The sequence below is a fragment of the Dermacentor albipictus genome, chromosome 1 (assembly GCF_038994185.2).
Source record: "Dermacentor albipictus isolate Rhodes 1998 colony chromosome 1, USDA_Dalb.pri_finalv2, whole genome shotgun sequence".
In the NCBI taxonomy this organism is placed as follows: Eukaryota; Metazoa; Arthropoda; class Arachnida; order Ixodida; family Ixodidae; genus Dermacentor; species Dermacentor albipictus.
In genome coordinates, this window is record NC_091821.1 from 470,319,183 (window position 1) to 470,338,108 (window position 18,926).

Here is an 18,926-nt window from a genome sequence, read left to right on the forward strand (position 1 = left end):
AATGTTCCTACACCGGCTGGCAGTGGACTTTTTTTTTCTAAGCATCTGAAGTACAAAAAGATTTCAACGAAAGGTTTTTTTCACGGCACCCACATACTCCCCATGTTTATATATTCCGACATTTGTCCGCAATATATAGACTTGTAAGCTATATATAGAATATCACCACTTGTTCTCGTTATCGTGTACATATAGCGTAGCTGCACGGTTAAAAGTAGGACACGTTTGGGGGTAAAAAAAAAAAGAAGAGGCACCGGTAGCGATTTTTTGCCGCAACCTCCGCTACTGTTACGGCAACGCCGGTATTTTTTTGTGGGGTTTAATTTATGCGTGAATTGCCAGACATACCACTCAGGTCTACGACCGAATGAGTTATGTCAGCAACCACAGACCGTCATGCTTCTAGCCACTTTTAGCTGGTTTGAAGAATGACGCAGCGGAGTTAGCAGCGCCCCCCAAGTGCACATCCCACGAATTGGAGCTATGCTCCGGGCAGGGGAGACACTTGTACCCTTTATGCGGTGGGTGTCCGCCGGTGGTGGGATTCGAACCCACCACCTCCCGAAGCCGAGGCCGGCGCCCTAACCACTGCGCCACGACTTCGGTGACATTTCGAAGGTTAACATCGTGTTTTGTGAGCGGGAACACTTTCTCCTCCTTACCTACTCTGGAATCCAATTGTTCCCTCCTCGCCTGAGGCAAAGCTGCCCTTTTCATGGTGCGACGGCGCATGCGCCCAGGCCTAGCGGATTGGTCGCGAAACGTCTTTGAAGGGTCGTGCGCAACCCCGCGTGCCGGGAAGTCCCCTGTAAAAGAAAAAAAAAAGAAGTAAGCGCTCGGACGCACGCCGCTACAAACGCTCGTGTCATGTACTGCCTTGAAACTCCACTGGCAGCTCTTCAGCGTCAGCTCGGTGCCGAAAACATGTGTAGCTTAAGACTGCAAGTTAACGTTTAAACAGAAAGCGACTAGGTTTTCTTATGGACTGCGCCGTGAGGCTACGTTGTTGCCGCCCTTCATTGATGGCTGGCCAATACATTAACGTAAAGCACTTGTGTTACACTTGGGCAACGCTTTAAAACATCGCGTTGACGACGAAATCTTGTTGCAAGGTCAGCCCTCACATGCTGGTGGTGGCAGCACGCGCGTGTCTTCACGTACTCATTCAAGGCGCGGTAAGACTGAGTCGATACGAAACCGACAAGACGCTCACGAACACGATTGACCGAATGTTGAGTACAATGCGTCATTGAAAGCACAATATCATATCAGGCCGAACAGGACGCAACCGACGAGCGCGAGTTGCCGCACTGCGACGGGCATTCTTGTCAACAGCACCGAGAAAATCAGTGCGCCGGCCATCGTTCGACCGAAGCCTAAGCGATCGGCTAGCAAACTGACGACGCGAAATGGCGACAGCGCCTTGGCTTGTATATATAATTAATCGCCGTCAAAGTGTGGCAAAAGATGCCTAAAAGTTGAAATGCACAAGATTCAACCCTCCCACGCTTTCCGTGCACATGAAGTTTGAGTCAATGCTGATGCGAATGTTAAGCCTAATGATGTCGTGCTTGTGCACCCACTTTTGGTGGACTTGAGCTGAAAGGGAAGCAGTAATATCGAATCAAACAGCTTTTATAGCTCAGTGCTGTCGTTCGCGATGAGAATGTTTGCAAGGCGCGTATACACTGTAATACATCAAATACATCTATTATAAATATGGAGCGCGCGCTTATGCTTCGCTTTCAAGAGTGGCACGAGACAGCATTCAAAGATCTCCGACTGCTTCTCACACTTCCCTGCAACTGGAGCATATGTACCTGTAATGTTTAGCGGGAAACGTCGGCTGCGAACGCTAGGCACGAAGGGGGGCTTTCTGGAAGAAATGGGGCTTCCAGCGTGCGGCCCGATGTGGCGTAGGCGAGCGCCATCTGGAGGCATTGCAAGGAACTGGGCGCACCACTCCGCCGCCCCCGAGGTACTCACGAGCCGGCGCCTGCAAATGGCGGACTCCGTTGGCGGTCCATCAATGATGAAGCGCTGGGAAATGCGTTTGTTTGAGTTTTCGCGTAACTTAGTTATGTTTTCTCGAATTGTAAAATTGCCATCCGTCACTATCATGTCTGTCGGTTTGTGTGTATGTCGTACGTTACGGTTTTTCGGCGTATTTCAGATTGAGGCATTGAATTCAGTCGCCTTCTTGCGCCAAATGGAGGACCTTGGTATGGCTGGTTTGAAAATCCTTTCGTCTAAACGACGTCCGACGCCGGGTTCCGACACCAGATTTTATGGGACACCGGGCCCTTAACGCTATGGCGTTAAGGTTGGCTCAAGCAGCTTGTTAGGAGTACGTATAGCTGGCGTGAACGTGGCACCTTATTTATCGACAACTGGTCATGAATTGGATCATTCCTATATCGCATACGCAGCGCTTATGTTGTAGTTCGAACACGTTCCCAATTGCTCAAGTCGTCTACGTATCCATATTGCAACAGGCAGAAAATTGACAACTTGGGCACATACCAAGAGGATTGTGCTCTATGCTTGTCGATACCACAACCAGCAGATAGATACCCAGTGGTCAAAGTTGAATCGCGTCCAGTTTGATATTGTGATCGGTAGACTGACAATCATTGAAACTTGGCGAAATTGGTAAATAAAGGCTACATTTCATCACCGGATGTACACCGAGCGATCGTTTCAGCGTTTGACTTTGTTCTTAGCCAGTCATCACTGACATTAGCCGCTAAAGAAAACAGTGAATGGATTGCGGCATGGGACGCCCAAAGTGTATAGTCATTTTGTATAGAATTTTTTTTCACTGATATATAGGGTGGCATTAATCAACTTACAATGTTCCTACACCGGCTGGCAGTGGACTTTTTTTTTTCTAAGCATCTGAAGTACAAAAAGATTTCAACGAAAGGTTTTTTTCACGGCACCCACATACTCCCCATGTTTATATATTCCGACATTTGTCCGCAATATATAGACTTGTAAGCTATATATAGAATATCACCACTTGTTCTCGTTATCGTGTACATATAGCGTAGCTGCACGGTTAAAAGTAGGACACGTTTGGGGGTAAAAAAAAAAAGAAGAGGCACCGGTAGCGATTTTTTGCCGCAACCTCCGCTACTGTTACGGCAACGCCGGTATTTTTTTGTGGGGTTTAATTTATGCGTGAATTGCCAGACATACCACTCAGGTCTACGACCGAATGAGTTATGTCAGCAACCACAGACCGTCATGCTTCTAGCCACATTTAGCTGGTTTGAAGAATGACGCAGCGGAGTTAGCAGCGCCCCCCAAGTGCACATCCCACGAATTGGAGCTATGCTCCGGGCAGGGGAGACAATTGTACCCTTTATGCGGTGGGTGTCCGCCGGTGGTGGGATTCGAACCCACCACCTCCCGAAGCCGAGGCCGGCGCCCTAACCACTGCGCCACGACTTCGGTGACATTTCGAAGGTTAACATCGTGTTTTGTGAGCGGGAACACTTTCTCCTCCTTACCTACTCTGGAATCCAATTGTTCCCTCCTCGCCTGAGGCAAAGCTGCCCTTTTCATGGTGCGACGGCGCATGCGCCCAGGCCTAGCGGATTGGTCGCGAAACGTCTTTGAAGGGTCGTGCGCAACCCCGCGTGCCGGGAAGTCCCCTGTAAAAGAAAAAAAAAGAAGTAAGCGCTCGGACGCACGCCGCTACAAACGCTCGTGTCATGTACTGCCTTGAAACTCCACTGGCAGCTCTTCAGCGTCAGCTCGGTGCCGAAAACATGTGTAGCTTAAGACTGCAAGTTAACGTTTAAACAGAAAGCGACTAGGTTTTCTTATGGACTGCGCCGTGAGGCTACGTTGTTGCCGCCCTTCATTGATGGCTGGCCAATACATTAACGTAAAGCACTTGTGTTACACTTGGGCAACGCTTTAAAACATCGCGTTGACGACGAAATCTTGTTGCAAGGTCAGCCCTCACATGCTGGTGGTGGCAGCACGCGCGTGTCTTCACGTACTCATTCAAGGCGCGGTAAGACTGAGTCGATACGAAACCGACAAGACGCTCACGAACACGATTGACCGAATGTTGAGTACAATGCGTCATTGAAAGCACAATATCATATCAGGCCGAACAGGACGCAACCGACGAGCGCGAGTTGCCGCACTGCGACGGGCATTCTTGTCAACAGCACCGAGAAAATCAGTGCGCCGGCCATCGTTCGACCGAAGCCTAAGCGATCGGCTAGCAAACTGACGACGCGAAATGGCGACAGCGCCTTGGCTTGTATATATTATTAATCGCCGTCAAAGTGTGGCAAAAGATGCCTAAAAGTTGAAATGCACAAGATTCAACCCTCCCACGCTTTCCGTGCACATGAAGTTTGAGTCAATGCTGATGCGAATGTTAAGCCTAATGATGTCGTGCTTGTGCACCCACTTTTGGTGGACTTGAGCTGAAAGGGAAGCAGTAATATCGAATCAAACAGCTTTTATAGCTCAGTGCTGTCGTTCGCGATGAGAATGTTTGCAAGGCGCGTATACACTGTAATACATCAAATACATCTATTATAAATATGGAGCGCGCGCTTATGCTTCGCTTTCAAGAGTGGCACGAGACAGCATTCAAAGATCTCCGACTGCTTCTCACACTTCCCTGCAACTGGAGCATATGTACCTGTAATGTTTAGCGGGAAACGTCGGCTGCGAACGCTAGGCACGAAGGGGGGCTTTCTGGAAGAAATGGGGCTTCCAGCGTGCGGCCCGATGTGGCGTAGGCGAGCGCCATCTGGAGGCATTGCAAGGAACTGGGGGCACCACTCCGCCGCCCCCGAGGTACTCACGAGCCGGCGCCTGCAAATGGCGGACTCCGTTGGCGGTCCATCAATGATGAAGCGCTGGGAAATGCGTTTGTTTGAGTTTTCGCGTAACTTAGTTATGTTTTCTCGAATTGTAAAATTGCCATCCGTCACTATCATGTCTGTCGGTTTGTGTGTATGTCGTACGTTACGATTTTTCGGCGTATTTCAGATTGAGGCATTGAATTCAGTCGCCTTCTTGCGCCAAATGGAGGACCTTGGTATGGCTGGTTTGAAAATCCTTTCGTCTAAACGACGTCCGACGCCGGGTTCCGACACCAGATTTTATGGGACACCGGGCCCTTAACGCTATGGCGTTAAGGTTGGCTCAAGCAGCTTGTTAGGAGTACGTATAGCTGGCGTGAACGTGGCACCTTATTTATCGACGACTGGTCATGAATTGGATCATTCCTATATCGCATACGCAACGCTTATGTTGTAGTTCGAACACGTTCCCAATTGCTCAAGTCGTCTACGTATCCATATTGCAACAGGCAGAAAATTGACAATTTGGGCACATACCAAGAGGATTGTGCTCTATGCTTGTCGATACCACAACCAGCAGATAGATACCCAGTGGTCTAAGTTGAATCGCGTCCAGTTTGATATTGTGATCGGTAGACTGACAATCATTGAAACTAGGCGAAATTGGTAAATAAAGGCTACATTTCATCACCGGATGTACACCGAGCGATCGTTTCAGCGTTTGACTTTGTTCTTAGCCAGTCATCACTGACATTAGCCGCTAAAGAAAACAGTGAATGGATTGCGGCATGGGACGCCCAAAGTGTATAGTCATTTTGTATAGAATTTTTTTTCACTGATATATAGGGTGGCATTAATCAACTTACAATGTTCCTACACCGGCTGGCAGTGGACTTTTTTTTTTCTAAGCATCTCAAGTACAAAAAGATTTCAACGAAAGGTTTTTTTCACGGCACCCACATACTCCCCATGTTTATATATTCCGACATTTGTCCGCAATATATAGACTTGTAAGCTATATATAGAATATCACCACTTGTTCTCGTTATCGTGTACATATAGCGTAGCTGCACGGTTAAAAGTAGGACACGTTTGGGGGTAAAAAAAAAAAGAAGAGGCACCGGTAGCGATTTTTTGCCGCAACCTCCGCTACTGTTACGGCAACGCCGGTATTTTTTTGTGGGGTTTAATTTATGCGTGAATTGCCAGACATACCACTCAGGTCTACGACCGAATGAGTTATGTCAGCAACCACAGACCGTCATGCTTCTAGCCACTTTTAGCTGGTTTGAAGAATGACGCAGCGGAGTTAGCAGCGCCCCCCAAGTGCACATCCCACGAATTGGAGCTATGCTCCGGGCAGGGGAGACACTTGTACCCTTTATGCGGTGGGTCTCCGCCGGTGGTGGGATTCGAACCCACCACCTCCCGAAGCCGAGGCCGGCGCCCTAACCACTGCGCCACGACTTCGGTGACATTTCGAAGGTTAACATCGTGTTTTGTGAGCGGGAACACTTTCTCCTCCTTACCTACTCTGGAATCCAATTGTTCCCTCCTCGCCTGAGGCAAAGCTGCCCTTTTCATGGTGCGACGGCGCATGCGCCCAGGCCTAGCGGATTGGTCGCGAAACGTCTTTGAAGGGTCGTGCGCAACCCCGCGTGCCGGGAAGTCCCCTGTAAAAGAAAAAAAAAAGAAGTAAGCGCTCGGACGCACGCCGCTACAAACGCTCGTGTCATGTACTGCCTTGAAACTCCACTGGCAGCTCTTCAGCGTCAGCTCGGTGCCGAAAACATGTGTAGCTTAAGACTGCAAGTTAACGTTTAAACAGAAAGCGACTAGGTTTTCTTATGGACTGCGCCGTGAGGCTACGTTGTTGCCGCCCTTCAATGATGGCTGGCCAATACATTAACGTAAAGCACTTGCGTTACACTTGGGCAACGCTTTAAAACATCGCGTTGACGACGAAATCTTGTTGCAAGGTCAGCCCTCACATGCTGGTGGTGGCAGCACGCGCGTGTCTTCACGTACTCATTCAAGGCGCGGTAAGACTGAGTCGATACGAAACCGACAAGACGCTCACGAACACGATTGACCGAATGTTGAGTACAATGCGTCATTGAAAGCACAATATCATATCAGGCCGAACAGGACGCAACCGACGAGCGCGAGTTGCCGCACTGCGACGGGCATTCTTGTCAACAGCACCGAGAAAATCAGTGCGCCGGCCATCGTTCGACCGAAGCCTAAGCGATCGGCTAGCAAACTGACGACGCGAAATGGCGACAGCGCCTTGGCTTGTATATATAATTAATCGCCGTCAAAGTGTGGCAAAAGATGCCTAAAAGTTGAAATGCACAAGATTCAACCCTCCCACGCTTTCCGTGCACATGAAGTTTGAGTCAATGCTGATGCGAATGTTAAGCCTAATGATGTCGTGCTTGTGCACCCACTTTTGGTGGACTTGAGCTGAAAGGAAAGCAGTAATATCGAATCAAACAGCTTTTATAGCTCAGTGCTGTCGTTCGCGATGAGAATGTTTGCAAGGCGCGTATACACTGTAATACATCAAATACATCTATTATAAATATGGAGCGCGCGCTTATGCTTCGCTTTCAAGAGTGGCACGAGACAGCATTCAAAGATCTCCGACTGCTTCTCACACTTCCCTGCAACTGGAGCATATGTACCTGTAATGTTTAGCGGGAAACGTCGGCTGCGAACGCTAGGCACGAAGGGGGGCTTTCTGGAAGAAATGGGGCTTCCAGCGTGCGGCCCGATGTGGCGTAGGCGAGCGCCATCTGGAGGCATTGCAAGGAACTGGGCGCACCACTCCGCCGCCCCCGAGGTACTCACGAGCCGGCGCCTGCAAATGGCGGACTCCGTTGGCGGTCCATCAATGATGAAGCGCTGGGAAATGCGTTTGTTTGAGTTTTCGCGTAACTTAGTTATGTTTTCTCGAATTGTAAAATTGCCATCCGTCACTATCATGTCTGTCGGTTTGTGTGTATGTCGTACGTTACGATTTTTCGGCGTATTTCAGATTGAGGCATTGAATTCAGTCGCCTTCTTGCGCCAAATGGAGGACCTTGGTATGGCTGGTTTGAAAATCCTTTCGTCTAAACGACGTCCGACGCCGGGTTCCTACACCAGATTTTATGGGACACCGGGCCCTTAACGCTATGGCGTTAAGGTTGGCTCAAGCAGCTTGTTAGGAGTACGTATAGCTGGCGTGAACGTGGCACCTTATTTATCGACGACTGGTCATGAATTGGATCATTCCTATATCCCATGCGCAACGCTTATGTTGTAGTTCGAACACGTTCCCAATTGCTCAAGTCGTCTACGTATCCATATTGCAACAGGCAGAAAATTGACAATTTGGGCACATACCAAGAGGATTGTGCTCTATGCTTGTCGATACCACAACCAGCAGATAGATACCCAGTGGTCAAAGTTGAATCGCGTCCAGTTTGATATTGTGATCGGTAGACTGACAATCATTGAAACTAGGCGAAATTGGTAAATAAAGGCTACATTTCATCACCGGATGTACACCGAGCGATCGTTTCAGCGTTTGACTTTGTTCTTAGCCAGTCATCACTGACATTAGCCGCTAAAGAAAACAGTGAATGGATTGCGGCATGGGACGCCCAAAGTGTATAGTCATTTTGTATAGAATTTTTTTTCACTGATATATAGGGTGGCATTAATCAACTTACAATGTTCCTACACCGGCTGGCAGTGGACTTTTTTTTTTCTAAGCATCTGAAGTACAAAAAGATTTCAACGAAAGGTTTTTTTCACGGCACCCACATACTCCCCATGTTTATATATTCCGACATTTGTCCGCAATATATAGACTTGTAAGCTATATATAGAATATCACCACTTGTTCTCGTTATCGTGTACATATAGCGTAGCTGCACGGTTAAAAGTAGGACACGTTTGGGGGTAAAAAAAAAAAAGAAGAGGCACCGGTAGCGATTTTTTGCCGCAACCTCCGCTACTGTTACGGCAACGCCGGTATTTTTTTGTGGGGTTTAATTTATGCGTGAATTGCCAGACATACCACTCAGGTCTACGACCGAATGAGTTATGTCAGCAACCACAGACCGTCATGCTTCTAGCCACTTTTAGCTGGTTTGAAGAATGACGCAGCGGAGTTAGCAGCGCCCCCCAAGTGCACATCCCACGAATTGGAGCTATGCTCCGGGCAGGGGAGACACTTGTACCCTTTATGCGGTGGGTGTCCGCCGGTGGTGGGATTCGAACCCACCACCTCCCGAAGCCGAGGCCGGCGCCCTAACCACTGCGCCACGACTTCGGTGACATTTCGAAGGTTAACATCGTGTTTTGTGAGCGGGAACACTTTCTCCTCCTTACCTACTCTGGAATCCAATTGTTCCCTCCTCGCCTGAGGCAAAGCTGCCCTTTTCATGGTGCGACGGCGCATGCGCCCAGGCCTAGCGGATTGGTCGCGAAACGTCTTTGAAGGGTCGTGCGCAACCCCGCGTGCCGGGAAGTCCCCTGTAAAAGAAAAAAAAAAAGAAGTAAGCGCTCGGACGCACGCCGCTACAAACGCTCGTGTCATGTACTGCCTTGAAACTCCACTGGCAGCTCTTCAGCGTCAGCTCGGTGCCGAAAACATGTGTAGCTTAAGACTGCAAGTTAACGTTTAAACAGAAAGCGACTAGGTTTTCTTATGGACTGCGCCGTGAGGCTACGTTGTTGCCGCCCTTCATTGATGGCTGGCCAATACATTAACGTAAAGCACTTGTGTTACACTTGGGCAACGCTTTAAAACATCGCGTTGACGACGAAATCTTGTTGCAAGGTCAGCCCTCACATGCTGGTGGTGGCAGCACGCGCGTGTCTTCACGTACTCATTCAAGGCGCGGTAAGACTGAGTCGATACGAAACCGACAAGACGCTCACGAACACGATTGACCGAATGTTGAGTACAATGCGTCATTGAAAGCACAATATCATATCAGGCCGAACAGGACGCAACCGACGAGCGCGAGTTGCCGCACTGCGACGGGCATTCTTGTCAACAGCACCGAGAAAATCAGTGCGCCGGCCATCGTTCGACCGAAGCCTAAGCGATCGGCTAGCAAACTGACGACGCGAAATGGCGACAGCGCCTTGGCTTGTATATATAATTAATCGCCGTCAAAGTGTGGCAAAAGATGCCTAAAAGTTGAAATGCACAAGATTCAACCCTCCCACGCTTTCCGTGCACATGAAGTTTGAGTCAATGCTGATGCGAATGTTAAGCCTAATGATGTCGTGCTTGTGCACCCACTTTTGGTGGACTTGAGCTGAAAGGGAAGCAGTAATATCGAATCAAACAGCTTTTATAGCTCAGTGCTGTCGTTCGCGATGAGAATGTTTGCAAGGCGCGTATACACTGTAATACATCAAATACATCTATTATAAATATGGAGCGCGCGCTTATGCTTCGCTTTCAAGAGTGGCACGAGACAGCATTCAAAGATCTCCGACTGCTTCTCACACTTCCCTGCAACTGGAGCATATGTACCTGTAATGTTTAGCGGGAAACGTCGGCTGCGAACGCTAGGCACGAAGGGGGGCTTTCTGGAAGAAATGGGGCTTCCAGCGTGCGGCCCGATGTGGCGTAGGCGAGCGCCATCTGGAGGCATTGCAAGGAACTGGGCGCACCACTCCGCCGCCCCCGAGGTACTCACGAGCCGGCGCCTGCAAATGGCGGACTCCGTTGGCGGTCCATCAATGATGAAGCGCTGGGAAATGCGTTTGTTTGAGTTTTCGCGTAACTTAGTTATGTTTTCTCGAATTGTAAAATTGCCATCCGTCACTATCATGTCTGTCGGTTTGTGTGTATGTCGTACGTTACGATTTTTCGGCGTATTTCAGATTGAGGCATTGAATTCAGTCGCCTTCTTGCGCCAAATGGAGGACCTTGGTATGGCTGGTTTGAAAATCCTTTCGTCTAAACGACGTCCGACGCCGGGTTCCGACACCAGATTTTATGGGACACCGGGCCCTTAACGCTATGGCGTTAAGGTTGGCTCAAGCAGCTTGTTAGGAGTACGTATAGCTGGCGTGAACGTGGCACCTTATTTATCGACGACTGGTCATGAATTGGATCATTCCTATATCGCATACGCAACGCTTATGTTGTAGTTCGAACACGTTCCCAATTGCTCAAGTCGTCTACGTATCCATATTGCAACAGGCAGAAAATTGACAATTTGGGCACATACCAAGAGGATTGTGCTCTATGCTTGTCGATACCACAACCAGCAGATAGATACCCAGTGGTCAAAGTTGAATCGCGTCCAGTTTGATATTGTGATCGGTAGACTGACAATCATTGAAACTAGGCGAAATTGGTAAATAAAGGCTACATTTCATCACCGGATGTACACCGAGCGATCGTTTCAGCGTTTGACTTTGTTCTTAGCCAGTCATCACTGACATTAGCCGCTAAAGAAAACAGTGAATGGATTGCGGCATGGGACGCCCAAAGTGTATAGTCATTTTGTATAGAATTTTTTTTCACTTATATATAGGGTGGCATTAATCAACTTACAATGTTCCTACACCGGCTGGCAGTGGACTTTTTTTTTCTAAGCATCTGAAGTACAAAAAGATTTCAACGAAAGGTTTTTTTCACGGCACCCACATACTCCCCATGTTTATATATTCCGACATTTGTCCGCAATATATAGACTTGTAAGCTATATATAGAATATCACCACTTGTTCTCGTTATCGTGTACATATAGCGTAGCTGCACGGTTAAAAGTAGGACACGTTTGGGGGTAAAAAAAAAAGAAGAGGCACCGGTAGCGATTTTTTGCCGCAACCTCCGCTACTGTTACGGCAACGCCGGTATTTTTTTGTGGGGTTTAATTTATGCGTGAATTGCCAGACATACCACTCAGGTCTACGACCGAATGAGTTATGTCAGCAACCACAGACCGTCATGCTTCTAGCCACTTTTAGCTGGTTTGAAGAATGACGCAGCGGAGTTAGCAGCGCCCCCCAAGTGCACATCCCACGAATTGGAGCTATGCTCCGGGCAGGGGAGACACTTGTACCCTTTATGCGGTGGGTGTCCGCCGGTGGTGGGATTCGAACCCACCACCTCCCGAAGCCGAGGCCGGCGCCCTAACCACTGCGCCACGACTTCGGTGACATTTCGAAGGTTAACATCGTGTTTTGTGAGCGGGAACACTTTCTCCTCCTTACCTACTCTGGAATCCAATTGTTCCCTCCTCGCCTGAGGCAAAGCTGCCCTTTTCATGGTGCGACGGCGCATGCGCCCAGGCCTAGCGGATTGGTCGCGAAACGTCTTTGAAGGGTCGTGCGCAACCCCGCGTGCCGGGAAGTCCCCTGTAAAAGAAAAAAAAAAGAAGTAAGCGCTCGGACGCACGCCGCTACAAACGCTCGTGTCATGTACTGCCTTGAAACTCCACTGGCAGCTCTTCAGCGTCAGCTCGGTGCCGAAAACATGTGTAGCTTAAGACTGCAAGTTAACGTTTAAACAGAAAGCGACTAGGTTTTCTTATGGACTGCGCCGTGAGGCTACGTTGTTGCCGCCCTTCATTGATGGCTGGCCAATACATTAACGTAAAGCACTTGTGTTACACTTGGGCAACGCTTTAAAACATCGCGTTGACGACGAAATCTTGTTGCAAGGTCAGCCCTCACATGCTGGTGGTGGCAGCACGCGCGTGTCTTCACGTACTCATTCAAGGCGCGGTAAGACTGAGTCGATACGAAACCGACAAGACGCTCACGAACACGATTGACCGAATGTTGAGTACAATGCGTCATTGAAAGCACAATATCATATCAGGCCGAACAGGACGCAACCGACGAGCGCGAGTTGCCGCACTGCGACGGGCATTCTTGTCAACAGCACCGAGAAAATCAGTGCGCCGGCCATCGTTCGACCGAAGCCTAAGCGATCGGCTAGCAAACTGACGACGCGAAATGGCGACAGCGCCTTGGCTTGTATATATAATTAATCGCCGTCAAAGTGTGGCAAAAGATGCCTAAAAGTTGAAATGCACAAGATTCAACCCTCCCACGCTTTCCGTGCACATGAAGTTTGAGTCAATGCTGATGCGAATGTTAAGCCTAATGATGTCGTGCTTGTGCACCCACTTTTGGTGGACTTGAGCTGAAAGGGAAGCAGTAATATCGAATCAAACAGCTTTTATAGCTCAGTGCTGTCGTTCGCGATGAGAATGTTTGCAAGGCGCGTATACACTGTAATACATCAAATACATCTATTATAAATATGGAGCGCGCGCTTATGCTTCGCTTTCAAGAGTGGCACGAGACAGCATTCAAAGATCTCCGACTGCTTCTCACACTTCCCTGCAACTGGAGCATATGTACCTGTAATGTTTAGCGGGAAACGTCGCCTGCGAACGCTAGGCACGAAGGGGGGCTTTCTGGAAGAAATGGGGCTTCCAGCGTGCGGCCCGATGTGGCGTAGGCGAGCGCCATCTGGAGGCATTGCAAGGAACTGGGCGCACCACTCCGCCGCCCCCGAGGTACTCACGAGCCGGCGCCTGCAAATGGCGGACTCCGTTGGCGGTCCATCAATGATGAAGCGCTGGGAAATGCGTTTGTTTGAGTTTTCGCGTAACTTAGTTATGTTTTCTCGAATTGTAAAATTGCCATCCGTCACTATCATGTCTGTCGGTTTGTGTGTATGTCGTACGTTACGGTTTTTCGGCGTATTTCAGATTGAGGCATTGAATTCAGTCGCCTTCTTGCGCCAAATGGAGGACCTTGGTATGGCTGGTTTGAAAATCCTTTCGTCTAAACGACGTCCGACGCCGGGTTCCGACACCAGATTTTATGGGACACCGGGCCCTTAACGCTATGGCGTTAAGGTTGGCTCAAGCAGCTTGTTAGGAGTACGTATAGCTGGCGTGAACGTGGCACCTTATTTATCGACGACTGGTCATGAATTGGATCATTCCTATATCGCATACGCAGCGCTTATGTTGTAGTTCGAACACGTTCCCAATTGCTCAAGTCGTCTACGTATCCATATTGCAACAGGCAGAAAATTGACAACTTGGGCACATACCAAGAGGATTGTGCTCTATGCTTGTCGATACCACAACCAGCAGATAGATACCCAGTGGTGAAAGTTGAATCGCGTCCAGTTTGATATTGTGATCGGTAGACTGACAATCATTGAAACTTGGCGAAATTGGTAAATAAAGGCTACATTTCATCACCGGATGTACACCGAGCGATCGTTTCAGCGTTTGACTTTGTTCTTAGCCAGTCATCACTGACATTAGCCGCTAAAGAAAACAGTGAATGGATTGCGGCATGGGACGCCCAAAGTGTATAGTCATTTTGTATAGAATTTTTTTTCACTGATATATAGGGTGGCATTAATCAACTTACAATGTTCCTACACCGGCTGGCAGTGGACTTTTTTTTTTCAAAGCATCTGAAGTACAAAAAGATTTCAACGAAAGGTTTTTTTCACGGCACCCACATACTCCCCATGTTTATATATTCCGACATTTGTCCGCAATATATAGACTTGTAAGCTATATATAGAATATCACCACTTGTTCTCGTTATCGTGTACATATAGCGTAGCTGCACGGTTAAAAGTAGGACACGTTTGGGGGTAAAAAAAAAAAGAAGAGGCACCGGTAGCGATTTTTTGCCGCAACCTCCGCTACTGTTACGGCAACGCCGGTATTTTTTTGTGGGGTTTAATTTATGCGTGAATTGCCAGACATACCACTCAGGTCTACGACCGAATGAGTTATGTCAGCAACCACAGACCGTCATGCTTCTAGCCACTTTTAGCTGGTTTGAAGAATGACGCAGCGGAGTTAGCAGCGCCCCCCAAGTGCACATCCCACGAATTGGAGCTATGCTCCGGGCAGGGGAGACACTTGTACCCTTTATGCGGTGGGTGTCCGCCGGTGGTGGGATTCGTACCCACCACCTCCCGAAGCCGAGGCCGGCGCCCTAACCACTGCGCCACGACTTCGGTGACATTTCGAAGGTTAACATCGTGTTTTGTGAGCGGGAACACTTTCTCCTCCTTACCTACTCTGGAATCCAATTGTTCCCTCCTCGCCTGAGGCAAAGCTGCCCTTTTCATGGTGCGACGGCGCATGCGCCCAGGCCTAGCGGATTGGTCGCGAAACGTCTTTGAAGGGTCGTGCGCAACCCCGCGTGCCGGGAAGTCCCCTGTAAAAGAAAAAAAAAAGAAGTAAGCGCTCGGACGCACGCCGCTACAAACGCTCGTGTCATGTACTGCCTTGAAACTCCACTGGCAGCTCTTCAGCGTCAGCTCGGTGCCGAAAACATGTGTAGCTTAAGACTGCAAGTTAACGTTTAAACAGAAAGCGACTAGGTTTTCTTATGGACTGCGCCGTGAGGCTACGTTGTTGCCGCCCTTCATTGATGGCTGGCCAATACATTAACGTAAAGCACTTGTGTTACACTTGGGCAACGCTTTAAAACATCGCGTTGACGACGAAATCTTGTTGCAAGGTCAGCCCTCACATGCTGGTGGTGGCAGCACGCGCGTGTCTTCACGTACTCATTCAAGGCGCGGTAAGACTGAGTCGATACGAAACCGACAAGACGCTCACGAACACGATTGACCGAATGTTGAGTACAATGCGTCATTGAAAGCACAAAAGCACAATATCATATCAGGCCGAACAGGACGCAACCGACGAGCGCGAGTTGCCGCACTGCGACGGGCATTCTTGTCAACAGCACCGAGAAAATCAGTGCGCCGGCCATCGTTCGACCGAAGCCTAAGCGATCGGCTAGCAAACTGACGACGCGAAATGGCGACAGCGCCTTGGCTTGTATATATTATTAATCGCCGTCAAAGTGTGGCAAAAGATGCCTAAAAGTTGAAATGCACAAGATTCAACCCTCCCACGCTTTCCGTGCACATGAAGTTTGAGTCAATGCTGATGCGAATGTTAAGCCTAATGATGTCGTGCTTGTGCACCCACTTTTGGTGGACTTGAGCTGAAAGGGAAGCAGTAATATCGAATCAAACAGCTTTTATAGCTCAGTGCTGTCGTTCGCGATGAGAATGTTTGCAAGGCGCGTATACACTGTAATACATCAAATACATCTATTATAAATATGGAGCGCGCGCTTATGCTTCGCTTTCAAGAGTGGCACGAGACAGCATTCAAAGATCTCCGACTGCTTCTCACACTTCCCTGCAACTGGAGCATATGTACCTGTAATGTTTAGCGGGAAACGTCGGCTGCGAACGCTAGGCACGAAGGGGGGCTTTCTGGAAGAAATGGGGCTTCCAGCGTGCGGCCCGATGTGGCGTAGGCGAGCGCCATCTGGAGGCATTGCAAGGAACTGGGGGCACCACTCCGCCGCCCCCGAGGTACTCACGAGCCGGCGCCTGCAAATGGCGGACTCCGTTGGCGGTCCATCAATGATGAAGCGCTGGGAAATGCGTTTGTTTGAGTTTTCGCGTAACTTAGTTATGTTTTCTCGAATTGTAAAATTGCCATCCGTCACTATCATGTCTGTCGGTTTGTGTGTATGTCGTACGTTACGATTTTTCGGCGTATTTCAGATTGAGGCATTGAATTCAGTCGCCTTCTTGCGCCAAATGGAGGACCTTGGTATGGCTGGTTTGAAAATCCTTTCGTCTAAACGACGTCCGACGCCGGGTTCCGACACCAGATTTTATGGGACACCGGGCCCTTAACGCTATGGCGTTAAGGTTGGCTCAAGCAGCTTGTTAGGAGTACGTATAGCTGGCGTGAACGTGGCACCTTATTTATCGACGACTGGTCATGAATTGGATCATTCCTATATCGCATACGCAACGCTTATGTTGTAGTTCGAACACGTTCCCAATTGCTCAAGTCGTCTACGTATCCATATTGCAACAGGCAGAAAATTGACAATTTGGGCACATACCAAGAGGATTGTGCTCTATGCTTGTCGATACCACAACCAGCAGATAGATACCCAGTGGTCAAAGTTGAATCGCGTCCAGTTTGATATTGTGATCGGTAGACTGACAATCATTGAAACTAGGCGAAATTGGTAAATAAAGGCTACATTTCATCACCGGATGTACACCGAGCGATCTTTTCAGCGTTTGACTTTGTTCTTAGCCAGTCATCACTGACATTAGCAGCTAAAGAAAACAGTGAATGGATTGCGGCATGGGACGCCCAAAGTGTATAGTCATTTTGTATAGAATTTTTTTTCACTGATATATAGGGTGGCATTAATCAACTTACAATGTTCCTACACCGGCTGGCAGTGGACTTTTTTTTTTCTAAGCATCTGAAGTACAAAAAGATTTCAACGAAAGGTTTTTTTCACGGCACCCACATACTCCCCATGTTTATATATTCCGACATTTGTCCGCAATATATAGACTTGTAAGCTATATATAGAATATCACCACTTGTTCTCGTTATCGTGTACATATAGCGTAGCTGCACGGTTAAAAGTAGGACACGTTTGGGGGTAAAAAAAAAAAAGAAGAGGCACCGGTAGCGATTTTTTGCCGCAACCTCCGCTACTGTTACGGCAACGCCGGTATTTTTTTGTGGGGTTTAATTTATGCGTGAATTTCCAGACATACCACTCAGGTCTACGACCGAATGAGTTATGTCAGCAACCACAGACCGTCATGCTTCTAGCCACTTTTAGCTGGTTTGAAGAATGACGCAGCGGAGTTAGCAGCGCCCCCCAAGTGCACATCCCACGAATTGGAGCTATGCTCCGGGCAGGGGAGACACTTGTACCCTTTATGCGGTGGGTGTCCGCCGGTGGTGGGATTCGAACCCACCACCTCCCGAAGCCGAGGCCGGCGCCCTAACCACTGCGCCACGACTTCGGTGACATTTCGAAGGTTAACATCGTGTTTTGTGAGCGGGAACACTTTCTCCTCCTTACCTACTCTGGAATCCAATTGTTCCCTCCTCGCCTGAGGCAAAGCTGCCCTTTTCATGGTGCGACGGCGCATGCGCCCAGGCCTAGCGGATTGGTCGCGAAACGTCTTTGAAGGGTCGTGCGCAACCCCGCGTGCCGGGAAGTCCCCTGTAAAAGAAAAAAAAAAAGAAGTAAGCGCTCGGACGCACGCCGCTACAAACGCTCGTGTCATGTACTGCCTTGAAACTCCACTGGCAGCTCTTCAGCGTCAGCTCGGTGCCGAAAACATGTGTAGCTTAAGACTGCAAGTTAACGTTTAAACAGAAAGCGACTAGGTTTTCTTATGGACTGCGCCGTGAGGCTACGTTGTTGCCGCCCTTCATTGATGGCTGGCCAATACATTAACGTAAAGCACTTGTGTTACACTTGGGCAACGCTTTAAAACATCGCGTTGACGACGAAATCTTGTTGCAAGGTCAGCCCTCACATGCTGGTGGTGGCAGCACGCGCGTGTCTTCACGTACTCATTCAAGGCGCGGTAAGACTGAGTCGATACGAAACCGACAAGACGCTCACGAACACGATTGACCGAATGTTGAGTACAATGCGTCATTGAAAGCACAATATCATATCAGGCCGAACAGGACGCAACCGACGAGCGCGAGTTGCCGCACTGCGACGGGCATTCTTGTCAACAGCACCGAGAAAATCAGTGCGCCGGCCATCCTTCGACCGAAGCCTAAGCGATCGGCTAGCAAACTGACGACGCGAAATGGCGACAGCGCCTTGGCTTGTATATATTATTAATCGCCGTCAAAGTGTGGCAAAAGATGCCTAAAAGTTGAAATGCACAAGATTCAACCCTCCCACGCTTTCCGTGCACATGAAGTTTGAGTCAATGCTGATGCGAATGTTAAGCCTAATGATGTCGTGCTTGTGCACCCACTTTTGGTGGACTTGAGCTGAAAGGGAAGCAGTAATATCGAATCAAACAGCTTTTATAGCTCAGTGCTGTCGTTCGCGATGAGAATGTTTGCAAGGCGCGTATACACTGTAATACATCAAATACATCTATTATAAATATGGAGCGCGCGCTTATGCTTCGCTTTCAAGAGTGGCACGAGACAGCATTCAAAGATCTCCGACTGCTTCTCACACTTCC